General features: G+C 44.6%; 1 protein-coding gene across 1 annotated transcript in view; it reads right to left on the reverse strand.

The window, feature by feature from the left end:
* EFNA2 (ephrin A2) overlaps positions 1-16,170 on the reverse strand; it is a 170,951-nt gene that overhangs the window by 149,654 nt on the left and 5,127 nt on the right. The window lies entirely within an intron of this gene.

Here is a 16,170-nt window from a genome sequence, read left to right on the forward strand (position 1 = left end):
AACACACAAAAACAGCGACAATTTGTTGTTGACGAAGGACATCTGGACATATAAAGGGCCCCATTACCTTCAGTAGCCTAGGGCCTCATCAAACCTAAATCCGGCCCTGCCTGCGAGGACTGTGATTCCCATCTAATTAGGAGGTCTAGGCAGGAAGAAAGCATGTGATTAATCCCCTTGGCGTAATTAAACTACGGAACTGCCTGCCACAGCAGGCAGTGATGGCCACAACCTTGGATGGCTTTAGAAGAGGATGGCCTCTAGCCATGATGGAGGCTATGTTCTGACTCCAGAAGGCAGCAAGGCTTCTGAAGACCAGTTGTTGGAAACCACAGAAGCGGAGAGGGCTGTGTTCGAATTCTGCTTGCGAGTTTCTCCCAGGCACCTGGTGGGGCACTGTGAGAACAGGACGCTGGGCTTGATGAGCCGCTTTGGCCTGATCCTGGTCGTGAAAGGTGAGAGGACACAACAACAGGTAAGGGCAGAGACGGTGCAAGGAGGAAGAAAGGAGGTGGGCAGAGAGAGAATCAAAGGCTTCTTCCTTCTTCCTTTTAGGACTGAGCGGTGTATTAATTTTAACGAATGAAAAGGATCCGAAAACACATACAGTATACACAGTATATCTGAAGGAGCGTCTCCACCCCCATCGTTCTGCCCAGACACCGGGGTCTAGCGCTGAGGGCCTTCTGGCGGTTCCCTCCCTGCGAGAAGCCAAGTTACAGGGAACCAGGCAGAGGGCCTTCTCGGTGGTGGCGCCCTCCCTGTGGAACGCCCTCCCACCAGATGTCAAAGAGAACAACAACTACCAGACTTTTAGAAGACATCTGAAGGCAGCCCTGTTTAGGGAAGCTTTTAATGTTTGATGTATTATAGTATTTTAATATTTTTTTGGAAGCCGCCCAGAGTGGCTGGGGAAGCCCAGCCTGATGGGCGGGGTATAAATAATAAATTTATTATATATTTTTATTATTATTATACGCTAGAGCAAAGTGTGTGTAAAAATGCACACGTTCGTGAAGACGACATACAAAAATGAATCATATTAGGGGGAGCCGCTCTGCGAGCAAAATAAACAAAAATTAGGGCTATTGGGGGAAATGAATTTTCATGAGAACTTAAAAAAAACCCTGATGTGGAAATGTGGAGAATTGCGCTGAAGATTGTGGAATGTTTGTATTTCCTTTTCCTTTCTGAGAAACCAGAGAATATACGGTATATCCCCGGAGTCAAAACTTGAGCCCCTCGTAAATTCCTCACCGCAGCCCACCTTGTAGGTTTGCTGTCATGATAAATATGGAAAGGAGGGGGAGACACACTTGCCGTCCTCAGCTCTTCTGGGGGAAAAGGTGGGATTAGGACATCGTAAATAAATGTGCATGGGTTTATCTGACAATTTTTGCCAAGGATTCTGTAATAGACAAGATGCGTATCTCTTTCTGTTGACAAAGCTGTCGCTTGCTGCTGCGTGAGGAGCGGGGTATTATTTATTTATTATTACTTTGCTGGTAGCGCAAGCAGCCACAAACACATACAGAAAGAAAGGAGGGTGTGAGGTGTGGAATCCACAAACGGGGCTCGTATTTGCCTTTGGAGTTGCCAGGTCAAAAAACCTGGTCCCTAGATTGGATAAAGAGTGGCACTGTGGTCTAAATTGGGTTTATCCAATATATAAGTGTCCATCTACTAACCCATTTCCCTATACATAAAGGTAAAGGGACCCCTGACCATTAGGTCCAGTCGTGACCAACTCTGGGGTTGCGGCGCTCATCTCGCTTTACTGGCCAAGGGAGCCGGCGTACAGCGTCATGTGGCCAGCAGGACTAAGCCGCTTCTGGCGAACCAGAGCAGCGCACGGAAACGCCGTTTACCTTCCCGCCGGAGTGGTACCTATTTATCTACTTGCACTTTGACGTGCTTTCGAACTGCTAGGTTGGCAGGAGCAGGGACCGAGCAACGGGAGCTCACCCCGTCGCGGCTAGGATATAACTAGCCCGAAAATGGAAAGATGATAAGACACCCACGAAAGAAGAATGGCAAGCAAAATTGATGGAATACGCTGAAATGGCGAAGCTCACGGGAAAACTCAGAGACAAGGACAATACAGACTTTTTAAAAGTGGGAACCATTTGGTGTACTTACAGAAACATTGTAAAGAAGTGGACTCAGTGGCAGAGTTTGAGTAAACACAATTAAGAAAACAAGCGTAAAAGTTAAGGTGCAATAATCAGGAAAACAGCAAGGTGTAAGATGTAAATTTTTTTTTAAAAAATGGTATAAAAATGATAAGAATGTAAGAATATTCGGTTGAAAGAATACAATTTTTTTTTTTATAAATATTTATTAAAGTTTTTAAATATAAATGCACAAATAATAAACGATCTTACTTCTATCACAACAATTTCATCACTTCTTTGGACTCCCTCACGTCTCCCGCTCCCATTTACATCGTTAAAAAATTTTTCCAAACAAATTATCAACTTGTTTACAATCTCATGTCCACTCATTCAAATATAATCTAGCACTTCTTCCAAAAAATTTTATATTTTCTTTAGTCTCACTTATCATCAAATTTAAATCTAATTTAGTGGTGGCCAATTTTTTATAATCTAGCATCCTTCTTAACATTCAACCAAATTACAATGTTTTTGTAGATAGAATACAAAATTAAGGTAGAATAAAATAAGTAGGAGGAGTAAATATTGAAAGACCCAGAAGATGAGGTTGAGGGAAGTCGGGGGGGGGGAGGGAGGTTGGGATTCTCATATATATATATATATATATATATATATATATATATATATAGTGATGATGATGATTGTGTTGAATATAAATTGTAAAACTTAATAAAAACTATTGTTTTTATGTTATCCAGGACGTTTTTATGTTATCCAGAACTCTTTGGCATGGCGGGGTGAAAGCGGAGGGGGGGGGGACTAGTTTGATGTGATAGCCACAAAACCTTTTCCAACTACAGTGGTACCTCGGGCTACATACGCTTCAGGTTACAGACTCCGCTAACCCAGAAATAGTGCTTCAGGCTAAGAACTTTGCTTCAGGATGAGAACAGAAATCGTGCTCCGGCAGCACAGCGGCAGCAGGAGGCCCCATTGGCTAAAGTGGTGCTTCAGGTTAAGAACAGTTTCAGGTTAAGTACGGACCTCCAGAACGAATGAAGTACTTAACCCGAGGTACCACTGTACCTGGAGATGCTGAAAACAATTCAGGCTAGAACTTCGTGCATTTATAGCAAGCCCTCTCCCTAGAGTGCAGCCTTTAAAATTAAGGAAGAGTCCAGCCTACAAGGCTGCAACATTTGCACGCTTTAGCTGGAACATAAAGGACCTCGCTTCTGAGTAAAGGTGCGCAGGGTTTCTCAGTGCATTGGCTTCTGCCTAGCAAGATGCTACGTAGGTTTCCAGTTATACGCAGAAAGAGAAAAAACCTCTGGCTGGTAAAAATCCAACCATCGCTGGGCTCCGCCTCTAGCCTTAAGCGAAACTCGCACAACTCACTTGCTCACGAGAGAGAACAGCAATAAAGGGAGAAATGTAGACGTTTCAGAGAAGGGGAGGGTAAAATATATATATATATATTAAGCCAAATTGTGTAGTGTTACCCAGTTACGTAGTACAGCTGCATTTTCAGGCAGAAGAAAATATTTCCTGCTCCAGAACTCCTAAAATTCTGCTTCCAAGGCAGGTGTGTATACCCTCCACAGAAAATACACACACCAGTTTAGATCATGCTGCAAGACTCCGTTGCTGCACGTTGCGAGAAGACCCCTGCCAACTGGTTTTATTCGTTTAATATCTGCATGGCCCTCCTCAGCACAGGACGGAAAGCTAAGAGGGGCCCCTCCCCGCATGCCAATATATTTGAGAAAAATAAAGACGTCCTATCCTGTAATTACCGTATTTTTTGCTCTATAAGACTCACTTTTTCCCTCCTAAAAAGTAAGGGGAAATGTGTGTGCGTCTTAGGGAGCGAATGCAGGCTGCGCAGCTATCCCAGAAGCCAGAACAGCAAGAGGGATTCCTGCTTTCGCTGCGCAGCGATCCCTCTTGCTGTTCTGGCTTCTGGGATTCAGAATATTATTTTTCTTGTTTTCCTCCTCCAAAAACTAGGTGCGTCTTGTGGTCTGGTGCGCCTTATAGAGCGAAAAATACGGTATATATTATAAACAGTTCCAAAACAGACCTCAGCGGATGCAGAGAGGAGAATTTGCATCCAGCACATTAGGGCACATGCAACTGCCTTATCATCCATGCTCTCCAAAGGTGTCCATCCATCACCCAGAGATTTTTATCTGGGGGGACATTGTACAATGGAACAATGTTTCAGGCAGCCCCAATTAGGGAAGCTTTTAAGGTTTAATAGGTTATTGTCTTTTAGTGTTTTGTTGGAAGCTGCCCAGAGTGGCTGGGGAAACCCAGCCAGATGGGCGGGGTATAAATAATAAATTATTATTATTATTATTATTATTATTATTATTATTATTATTATTATTATTATTAAACACACCACCGCCCCCAAATAAATATAGGGTTAGCAACCAGAGACCTTCTCCCAGATAAACAGGGACCTCTGTGCCACATTCAGGCAGCATTTTGATCAAAGCGTTTACAAAGAAGTTGTTCTTTTGAAGCGGCTAGACTATGGAACTCCTTGCCTATTGATATCGGTTCAGGATACTCTTTTTGGCACTGGCCAGAAACCTTTCTGTATAGGCCCGCCTCCCCAGATGTTTAGAAAGTAGACGGGGGCTTTGATCTGCTTTTAACCTATTCTTATTTAAACTTTGCAAATGTCTTAAATTTTGCCGCTGTTCATTTTTCAAAGTACTGTTTTATTGCTTCATGTTTTATTTTATTTTTGTAAACTGCTTTGAGATGTTTTGTTTTTTAAAAGCGCTGTATACATTTTATGGAACAAATAAAGATGCCCAAGAGATGGTGACCCAAAACTTCCCACCGTGGAGCGGGTCTCGTGAATTTCAAACACCGAGAAAGGAATGCAAAAGCTATTATTATTATTATTATTATTATTATTATTATTATTATTAGTTTGGAGCAAACAACTTAGAAGTCGCAGCAATGTCAGTGTTGCTGTCTGGACCCCTTTAAAAAAGAGTCTGCAGTTTGTTGACAAAGTACCTTATTATTATTATTCTTATTATTAACAACCTAGTTTTCCTTGTAGTAAATATCACCTCCCATGTCTCATTCATGCCTCTCGCTCTGTAGACCCAACATGGCCGCGAGCCAACAATTTTAAAAGACACTTCCTGATCACCCAACATAACTAACCCTTGCTGTTTTCCTTTTGGGTGGTTTGCATTTGCCAAATCGAGACCAAAAGCTACAGGGGGGGAGACGGTGGGGTTTGTGACTAGTTATCTTTTAGCTTCCATCAGGGATTCTATCTTCTATATCCCAGAAAGCAGGGAAAGGTTCAAATATTATTGCTAATAATAATAATAATAATAATAATAATAATATGACGTTGACGGGGCGTGCATCTTTTGACTTCACCCTTACTCCAAAGCAAGTCCAGCTGCATTCAATGGGTTTGCTCCTGCGTAAAAAGTCTGTGGAAATTTAAGCTTGGCTGCGACAAAACCAGGAGGGGGTTTGCTATAGAACAAAATTTGATAAGCGAGAAATAACCGAAAGAATATTAAATAAAAAATAAAAAAGACCAGAAGCAGATATTTGGATCCATTAAAATTTTTCAGTGATTAGTGCTTGGGAGCAGGGAGGCAAAAGGCTGACGGTAGTGGGAGCTAAAGGTAACTATACTTGGCTATATTTTTGCCTTGGACGTCAAAAAACAGGTCTGGTTAAAAGTGAGGAGCAAGGATATTCCAGCTCAGCTTTTTCTCTCTTTTTTATTTTATTTTTTTTTTGGACACGTGGGGAGGATATTGCTAAATGCCCTGAGCGCTCTCACGATGGAGCAGGCAAAAAGGGAAAAAAATCAAAAAACAAAACCTTACACTAAAGCAGATTTTTCTCTGGGTGGATGGAGGGGGTGTTTGCCAGGGATCGGAACGTCCCCCGCTAACCTATAAATGCAAAAGTCTCCCAGCCGCGCACCAACACCGGATCTAGACAGAGAAATGGATAACATGAATATTACAGGCGACACATTCCGACGGCTGGCAGAGGGACAATCCAATTGCACTGGTGGGCATCGTAAAACAGAGCTTAAAATAAACCTGAACCACAATAAGTGGTGTCTGTGGTATTGTGGGGGCTGTAAGCCCCCCCCCAAAAGATTTAGGGATAAGGTGAAGCTGTAGAAGAAGTATAGATTAGGGCAGGAGCCAGCAAACATTTTCAGCAGGGGGCCGGTCCAATGTCCCTCAGACCTTGCAGGGGGCCAGACTATATTTTTGGGGGGGAAATGAACGAATTCCTATGCCCCACAAATAACCCAGAGATGCATTTTAAATAAAAGCACACATTCTGCTCATGTAAAAACATGCTGATTCCCAGACCGTCCGCGGGCCGGATTTAGAAGGCAGTTGGGCCGGATCCGGCCCCTGGGCCTTAGTTTGCCTACCCATGGGCTAGGGCAACAGAGACGGGCCCAGCTTTGAAGGCAATGGAATAAAAAACATTACTATGATCCCTAGCAGATGAACTGAAACCACAGAGTACAACTCAGTTCTGCCTGGTCGTATCAAATTGTCTACTCTTGAGTAGAATTCAGCTGGCTACTCTCTAAAATCATTTTTTCCCCGGCTGCCCGGAAGCAAGAGTTGTCTAGACCTATTGAAATTAATAGACCCAACTCATTTGTGTATGGTAATTTCAATAGGTCTGCTGGAAGTAAAATTTGGTTGGATTCAACCTAGATGGATAGATGATAAATAGATAGATAGATAGATAGATAGATAGATAGATAGATAGATAGATATAGATGATAGATAGATAGATAGATAGATAGATAGATAGATAGATGATAGATAGATAGATAGATAGATAGATAGATAGAGAGAGAGAGAGAGACAGATAGATGATAGATAGATAGATAGATAGATAGATAGATAGATAGATAGATAGATAGATAGATAGATAGAATAGGGGAAGGAGGCCACCTTTGCCTAAACATCTCTTAGTCCCAGTGTTTTCTCAGGAAATTCTTATCCAGAAAACCTTTAAGCATATTCCGCAGTGCTGATCCCTACCCGTAAATGAAGCTTATGCACACAGCAATTGTCCTTGCTCCCTCACACCGGCGTAAGATCCCGACAGCTGGATCCGGCCCAATGAAGGCCCATCCAGTCCAGTCCACTCCAAGCAGGACCTGAGTTCAGGAGAAGCAGTTCTCACCATCTGTGATTCCCTGGCACTCAGAAACATCAACTGTTCCCAACAACAAAGGGAGAAGACCTCTGGCTATGGTTTCTGTATTCGCCATAACACCCCCCCCCCTTTCTAAAATAAACTTCAGGGGAATCCCCACCCCAAGTTTCACACCGAGGTCCAGCTCCAAAGGCCTTCTGGCGGTTCCCTCCCTGCGAGAAGTGAAGTTACAGGGAACCAGGCAGAGGGCCTTCTCGGTGGTGGCGCCCGCCCTGTGGAACACCCTCCCATCAGATGTCAAGAAAACAACTACCTGACTTTTAGAAGACATCTGAAGGCAGCCCTGCTTAGGGAAGGTTTTAATGTTTGAAGTTTTATTGTGCTTTTAATATTCTGTTGGGAGCTGCCCAGAGTGGCTGGGGAAACCCAGCCAGATGGGAAGGGTATTATTATTATTATTATTATTATTATTATTAAGTGCAACACACCCGCTACAAGCAAATATACAATATCTGTGTGCATGCCTATAAAAGTACAGTGGTACCTCGGGTTACAGACACTTCAGGTTACAGACTCCGCTAACCCAGAAATAGTACCTTGGGTTAAGAACTTTGCTTCAGGATGAGAACAGAAATCATGCTCTGGAGGCGTGGTGGCAGCAGGAGGCCCCATTAGCTAAAGTGGTGCTTCAGGTTAAGAACAGTTTCAGGTTAAGAACGGACCTCCGGAACCAATTAAGTACTTAACCCGAGGTACCACTGTATGCTCTGGTGTATTTCAAAGCTATGGTCTGTTCCTACCTAGTCAATTCCAGTGTAATTCCTCTTGCATAATATCTATATATATCTATATATCTATATATAGATATATTTGCAAATATCTGAAGTACTGCCCTATGGACCCTCTTAAGGTGGTGAAGTCCGCGGAGGGAGCCCTCTTGGTAGTTTGTCCACCATCAGAAGTTTGGAGGGGCAGCAGCCCAGGGACAAGAGGTCCTTCACTGTGGTGGCCCCTAAACTGTGGGACTCGCTTCTCGCAAAGGTGTGCCAGGCGCCTTCATTCTACAGCAGCGGCCAGCAATTTTTTTTCAGCAGGGGGCCGGTCCACTGTCCCTCAGACCTTGGGGGGGGGATGAACAAATTTTGGGGGGAGGAAATGAACAAATTCCTATGCCCCACAAATAACCCAGAGATGCATTTTAAATCAAAGGGCACATTCTACTCATGTAAAAACAGACTGATTCCCAGACTGTCCGCGGGCTGGATTTATAATAATAATAATTTATTATTTGTACCCCGCCCATCTGGCTGGGTTTCCCCAGCCACTCTGGGCGGCTTCCATAAAAACCAGAAATACACTAAAATATCACCGATTAAAAACTTCCCTGAACAGGGCTGCCTTAAGATGTCTTCTGAATGTCAGGTAGTTATTTATCGCTTTGACATCTGATCGCCTTAGAAGGCGATTGGGCCGGATCCAGCCCCCGGGCCTTCATTTGCCTATCCATGTCCTACAGCTTCCTGAAGACGCACCTCTTTATCCTGGCCTTTGAGAGTCTTAGGACCCACCGCCTGTATTTCCATGAATGCAAGTTGTTTTAAAGTTTTTTAACATTGTAACTGGCCCTTAGTTTGCCTTCCCATGGTGTAGACACATTTTATTTCACTTTGTATCACGCGCAAACAGGCTTGCAGCTTTTACTCCAGCCTTTCCTATGAGAGACCACCAGAATGAAACGATACACAACAACAACAAAAAGGTTTGTCTGCATACATATACAAAATAGTGTATGACCCCTTAGAGATTTCCAACCTACTCAGCAGATTAAAAACGTTATACACACCCACCCACATGTGTGCAATATCTATGAAATATACATTTTTGTGCGCATGGACATTCTATATATATATATATGCTACATATGGCGTTTTTCCGCGAAACATGTATCCACGCCGGTACACTATACGCATAGTTTTATGTACGCATCACGACAACGACAACAAAAGCTACAACCTGAGCTGTGCATACCTATAGACTTAGCCAGCGATGCCCCCAACCTTTGAGAACTGGGGTGCCCCCGTACGCCCCACTACTTTCAAAATGCACAGAAACCGTAGGCGCTTTGAAATATATCTATTAAGATGTACATGGTGGGCGATAGCACAGATATAACTGTGGAACAAACATGGGTGGAAAACTGACAGGAATGGGCTGGGTTTTTATTTTTTGCAAGTGGACCCAATCGCTTGGTGTGTGGAGCTTTCTTCGGGCAAGTTGAACTTGAAATAAAGCTTTTTAAAGGTGTTTTTTTTGGGGGGGAGGGAGGGGCACGTGGAAAGCAGCATGAAGCTTCTCCTTCATTTCGAATTCAGCACAGAGACGGCATCTGGATGCGAAATGAATAACCTGTGGGGAAAGGAATTGTGCTCCCTAGAGAGAAAGAAAGAGAGAGAACACACACACACAAAAAAAATCTAGCCGGAGAAATTGGACCTTGTTTGCATCTGCCGTTTATTAACTGTGCGGCCTATCCACCTCAGAGAGGCGCTAAGCGGATTTAACGGTTTGGAAAAGAGGGGGACGGGCCAAGGAAACGTTTGAAGGGATTTTTGAGGTGAGAACTTATTCTTTCTTTTTAAGGTGTATAACCCTATCCCCCAAAAGCACGAGGTTTTAAAAAAATGGGGCGAGGGGAAGGAAGGCAGAGGCAGAGACCGTCTGCGAGGCGGGGTCAGGAATCCAGTTCCTACTGAGTCTGTTTTTTTGTGTACAGGGCCAGGGGCGAATGCATTCCTGCGGGAGATTCTGGAATGAAAAAGAAGGTAACGCAGACTGGCCCTGGAGGAGGGAAACCGAGAATCCGCAAAAGAACCATTGGTTTAATTTATTTATTGAAGAATACATCCACAAGAAAAGCAGGACTGTGTCCGGATAGGCAAGACACGAGAAAGAGGAGATATCTCAAAAGCACACACACATAAAAAAAACCAATTGGTCAACTCTGTGGAGGGAACCGGGAAGGGGGAAGCATCTATATTTGAAAGTGGTTGGGGGAAAGTTTGGGAGTTGTTGTGGCCCTCGCTCCAGGCGAACAAATCTGAGCTGCGTCACCAATGCCTTCACCCTCCTCCTACACAACATGGACTGAGATCTTCAACCTACGGGGTTGCAAGGACCAGGTTCATCGGCAAGGAGGTGGCAGGCAGCCATTTTGCCAGGCGGTACCTTGCGGCGGCGGCGGCGGGGATAGCCGTTCGGCCAATGAAGCAGACCGGCTTGCCCTGCCAATGAAGGAAGGGGATCTTGCCATACGTCCGGGGAGGGGGGGGACATTTCGCGGGGCGAGATATCGCCAAAGCAGAGAGGTTGCAGGCACCTCGTGGAAGAGGCTTTGGAGAACATGAAGATGTCTCTACCCCATCCGAACGTGCCTCAAAACTCAGATTCAGATTTCGGCCATGCCAATTAAGGCAGCGGAGAAGGTCAAAAAAAGCCTGGCCACCTCGTAGCCCAGCTTTCTGCCCCAAGAGATGTCCACAAGCTGGACCCAGGTCTCACCACCTCGCAACCGGCGTTTGGGGCAGTCAGATCAGACTTTGGTCCGAGGAGGAGCCGTTGAAAGATGTCCTTACACCCTTCGTTTTCGGGCGGTCCCAAACGTGTGAGGCTGTCCGTTTGTTCGGGAAGAGGAAGGAGAGCAAGAGAGCTGAGTCTTGTCTGCGCGAATCTTCGCGGGCTATCCTGAAGGCCTTAAGGATGTTGGGATGGACCTGAATTGACCCAGAAAAATGCACCAAGGGATGTTGCCCCTCCTAGGTGACAGAGAACCTACTTTGAAAGAGGAAGGTCGCTGGTTCGATCCCCCCATGGCGCAGAATCACAGGATTGTAGAGTGGGGAGGAACCCAAAGAGTAATCTATTTTTTTAAAAAATATTTATTATGATTTTACCAAAAAAACACATAGATACATACCACAAAGAAAAAGAAACAAACATAGCCGAAAATACAAAAAAGATACAAAGAGTACAAAAAAGATACACAGAAAAAAATCGACAAAAAATCATCAAAAAACGATAATAAAACATATAAAGAAAAAAAAAATCCAACTTTTAGCTTCATACTTATTTAACTCTGTTTCTTGACTTCCTCACATCTCCCTTTTTTGTGTTCCCATTTACCCAATCAGATTCAGCAAATCCTTACCCTCTTTCAAATCTCATTGTCAATTATATAGTTCAACCTATTATGTCTCCAATCCTTCTTCTCTTTTTAGTTCATTCTTACCTATTCCTTATAACTTAGTCACTTATACCATATTATTTAAGTTTGACATAATATAACTCTAGTCTTTCACCTTTTTTAAAAAATTCATCTTTGCATACTCCTTTAACTTTGTCACTAATGCCATATGGTTTTAATATCCAACATCGTTTTAACATTCATAAATTTTGCAGTGTTTTTGCAAGTAGTCTTTCAACTTCTTCCAGTCCTCTTCCACCGACTCTTCTCCCAGGTCTGGGACCCAAAGAGTAATCTAGTCCAACCCCCCTACAATGCAGGAATCACAACATGGCAGGTAGGGATGGAGAATGCCTCCTTCTTGAAACCCTTGCCGTACTGAGTTGGTAGGAGGCAGCCTTCCCACGTTCCTATTTAGGACATCTAAATGGAGAATTTTAAGCTGGACACAATGGGGTTAGCCCCCAAGCCAGCTCCTCGGGGCCACGTTGCCCAGATCGGGCCAAACATCTGTCTAGAAACATCTGCATTCTGGTTCCGACCACGACCAGCCCTGGAAAGCCCACAAGCCAGTCGCTATCCGGAAAGCTCCCCATTTCCCTATCAAGAAGAGCAGCTTCTGGTAGCTCCCATCAAGGATACAGATACTGAAATCGTCCGCAAGACCCAGCGAGTCTCCTCCACATGGCCAAGCTGTTGCGCCATCATGAACCCAGGAGGGGCAAACGTTCCCCCCCTCCGCTGCCCCCCAAGAACTTCTTTGTGGTCAAGCGTGGAGTCGACGACCACATGTTTACAGCCAGAGGCGACTGGCCGTCACGTCAAAGTTTTTTTTATATATAAAGAAAATATATATATGATGATGATAATAAAAATTGGAGGAAGGAAAACACTTGTGTAGCTAAATACAGGCCAGGGGGGCAAAGGAAGATGAAATAATGGGATGTACCTGCGTTGACAATCGAGAAAGAAAATAGCCGGCCATTTACCCGTCTCTCTCTATCTCTATCTCTCTCTCTCTCCCCCTTCCACAGAGATTGATATATATAAATGTGGGGGCCTTTTCAGGAATTACATTTGCCGGCAGGAAAACTGTCATTCCGGAATTACTCCAAAACTGCCCATTACACCGTTGCAGGTTGGATGTAGCCGAGAAACAAATCTTTGCCTCTTGTTACGTTCGAAATGATTTATCCAATCATACCGGCACGAAGAGCTAGAATTTGCTCGGGCTTCTGACGGAATCGTCACCCCCTTCTCAGAACGGGGCTGTTTTTTAAAACTTTTCTCTTGCACACATTTCCACACACACAAAAGCAATGATTTTATCAACACGGGTTGTTTTTTTTAAAAAAAAGCATGGTGATTGGTGTGTGTGTGTGTGTGTGTGTGTGTGTGTGTGTGTGTGACTCTGCCAAAGTTGATTTGACCCTCTGGGGGTGGCGATACAATGGACCCGCCTCAGAATATCAGCTTTATGGAGAATTAGGCTCCAAGCACCAAGAAAGTATTACGTCCTAGTCATTAGATGGAAAGATTAAAATAAAGAGTCCAAGAGGGGAGGGGGGAAGAAGACAAGCGAAAGGCAGGCACTCCTGGTGAAACCCTACAAAAATATTGGGACTGTAAAATCCACACACCCTTTTGGGTGCCAATCTGATGGCAAAGCCATTTAAGAAAAGAAAACCAATTGTGGTGCCCCGAGATATGAAACATAAGATTCACTGCCTGCCGCCGGTCAACTTTTGTAGTTCCATTGAGGCAATATCCCCCCACCAACCAACAATTCCACTGTTTGTGGCACTGATGTATTCTCCACAAGCACACAAACCAATATGGAAACTAGTCTCTTTCCAAGTTGCGGAATATAAACATGGCGGCCGTCTTCGGAGACGGGTCTAGGAGAAGCTCGGCCTTTGATTCCGGCTCAGCTTTCTTTTGGGGGGTTTTGGGGATGGAAACACCATGCCCTACACACACACACACACACACACACACACACAAACACACCCCTTCATTCAAACCCAGAAAAGTGCATCCGTCCCGGCCCATGTACCTAACCCGACCCTCCCGCTGTGATTTCAATCAACAGCAGACACAGAGACATATTTAATAAACATCTCCCCACGTTCTCCGGACCCACGGCGACCACATAAAACACGGCGGCGGGTCGAAGATATCAAGGATGCCTGCGGGTGATCTAAAATTGCGTTGGGAAGGGGCGACTGCTTCCCGCGTCTCAATTTACAATTGATTTTTAATTTAGACGCAATTATCAAGGAGGGCATCGCGCGCTCTCTCTCTCTCTCTCTCTCTCTCTCATTTTTTTACCGGGTGAGTCACATGTGCCCTGGGATGGAAACGTTGGGTTCCAGATGGCAGGGATAGAATGGGGAGGACAGGATGAGCAAAGAAATATAGATATAGATAAACACACATATGAGCATGCAAGGTTTATTGTTTTGAATGATTCCCTATCTTTCAAAGAGAGGGATAAGATACCATCCATTACATGTATTGAGATTCCTCCTTTTTTTTTTTTTTATTGTGAGACAACTGCTGGTCTGCGATGTATAGAACGCCCAGTCCAAAATTGCCAACGTTGGGTGTGCATATATTTTGCCAATCTGCGCTAGGTCAGTACTGGGAAAACGGAGTCTTTCTTCCGTTATGTTCCATATATTATTATTATTATTTTTTAAAGTCCTTGGAATCTTTCAGTAGTGAGAATCACTGTCCTAAAAAGGAAACATGGGCTAATCGGTGTTATTCAAATGCAGAGGGTGACCTTTTATTGCTCCAGGTTGCAGGCCAACGCCACCTTTGAAGTCCTCGGGTGGATCCCATATGCCTCGGGATCCGCTCTCCCCATGTGGGGACAGCTGCCCATGCAATGGACCCTTTCAGGCCACCTGACTTTAGGCCACAGCAGAACCATCCCCTCATCTCACGCTCTATAAGATTCGCAGCATCACTGACCGGATTTTGCGACGGTCAATGTCAAGAACCACACCTGATTTGTCTCTCCCCACTGCCACCTCAAAGAAGTAATAATTGAAGAAGGAGGTGTGTGAAGGGGTTTAAGCCAGCAGAGGAGAAGATAGTAAAAAACCCCACAGAGGAACCCTGAGATTTTCTGTGCAAACGCCACCGATCCGAAACCAAATTGAGTGACGGTGCAAGATGCAAATTATACCAAAGTAGCAGAAACAGAAGACCACAACAGCTTAGGACATGGGTAGGCAAACTAAGGCCAGGATCCGGCCCAGTCGCCTTCTCAATCCAGCCTGCGGACGGTCAGGGAATCAGCATATGAGTAGAATGTATTCTTTTATTTAAAATGTATCTCTGGGTTATTTGTGGGGCCTGCCTAGTGTTTCTACATGAGTAGAATGTGTGGTTTTATTTAAAATACACTTCTGCATTATTTGTGGGGCATAGGAATTCATTCATTCTTATTTTTTTCAAAATATAGTCCGTCCCCCCCAAGGTCTGAGGGACAGTGGACCGCCACCCTGCTGAAAAAGTTTGCTGACCCATGGCTTAGGATGAGTCCACACTAGGTATGACCACTGCTGGTTTTAGGTGGCTAAAATCCACCGGCTTCCTTCCATTCCTCATTTCCATATTCTTGGGGTTGTTTTTTTTAAAAAAAGTTTAGACCCTCGCCTCCACCAGAACACACATACACTAACCTGCAGGTATTGCTGCTGCCGTGCTAAACATTAATTTGTTTGTGACAGGAAGGGAAATTAAGATAGTCTCTGTTTCTTAAAAGCTACGGATTGTATTCAACGTTAAGTCATAACTCAGGAGAGCAGATCCATTGAAATCAAGGGAGATGGTTGTCTGAGGTCCGTTCAGTTCAGTGAGTCTACTCTGAGTAGGATTTGGGTCGGGCAGAGCCCTGCATCGTGGGCCTTGGGAGAAGGGCAATCTCAAGGTTGAATAGGACACAACGGTTCTCGTTAAGCCATCATAGCGATGGACAGCATCGCGAGGAAATCATACGTGCAAACATCACCAACATAAACCACACCATTGCCGTCCCAAAGGATGTTCACCTTTGCGGCAAGAAATCTTACACCACGCGAATATAGGCAACGTATCTATTGTGGTCTTAAGGTGGGGCCACCAGCTCTCATTTTAATCAATCCCACATATATATATATTAATGAAAAGGAGGGAAGATGGGGGACCCCAAAAAAGCCCACTGCAAAAATGCAAAATCACCCAGGGAAATATAATCCCTGTGAAGGTCAGAGGTTGCACCCCCCAAAGCCAGAGTCAGCCCCAAATAGAAGGTGAGCAATGGAAGGAGAGCGTAGAAACAGGGTATTGTCTCGATGGGGCTTTGCAACCTCCTGGTTGCGGGCGAAGAAGAGGCCACAGATGCCCGCTGGATTACGGGCGGCCCCCGGATGTTTCGTACCAGACCCCGACCCTGCTGGTCAGTAATTCAGGAAGCCGGATTTAGGGAGGCCGAGTCGCTCTGGCAAACTGACCCCTTCCCCCGCCACAGAGGTCCTCATTGAAAAGAGGTCACGAATTCCCCTCAAATTTTAAAACATTTCATCTCCAGAATGAAGGCCCTCATTCATAATGGCAGGAAACAGGCTA

This window comes from Podarcis erhardii (assembly GCF_964252035.2).
Source record: "Podarcis erhardii genome assembly, chromosome: 18".
Taxonomy (NCBI): domain Eukaryota; kingdom Metazoa; phylum Chordata; class Lepidosauria; order Squamata; family Lacertidae; genus Podarcis; species Podarcis erhardii.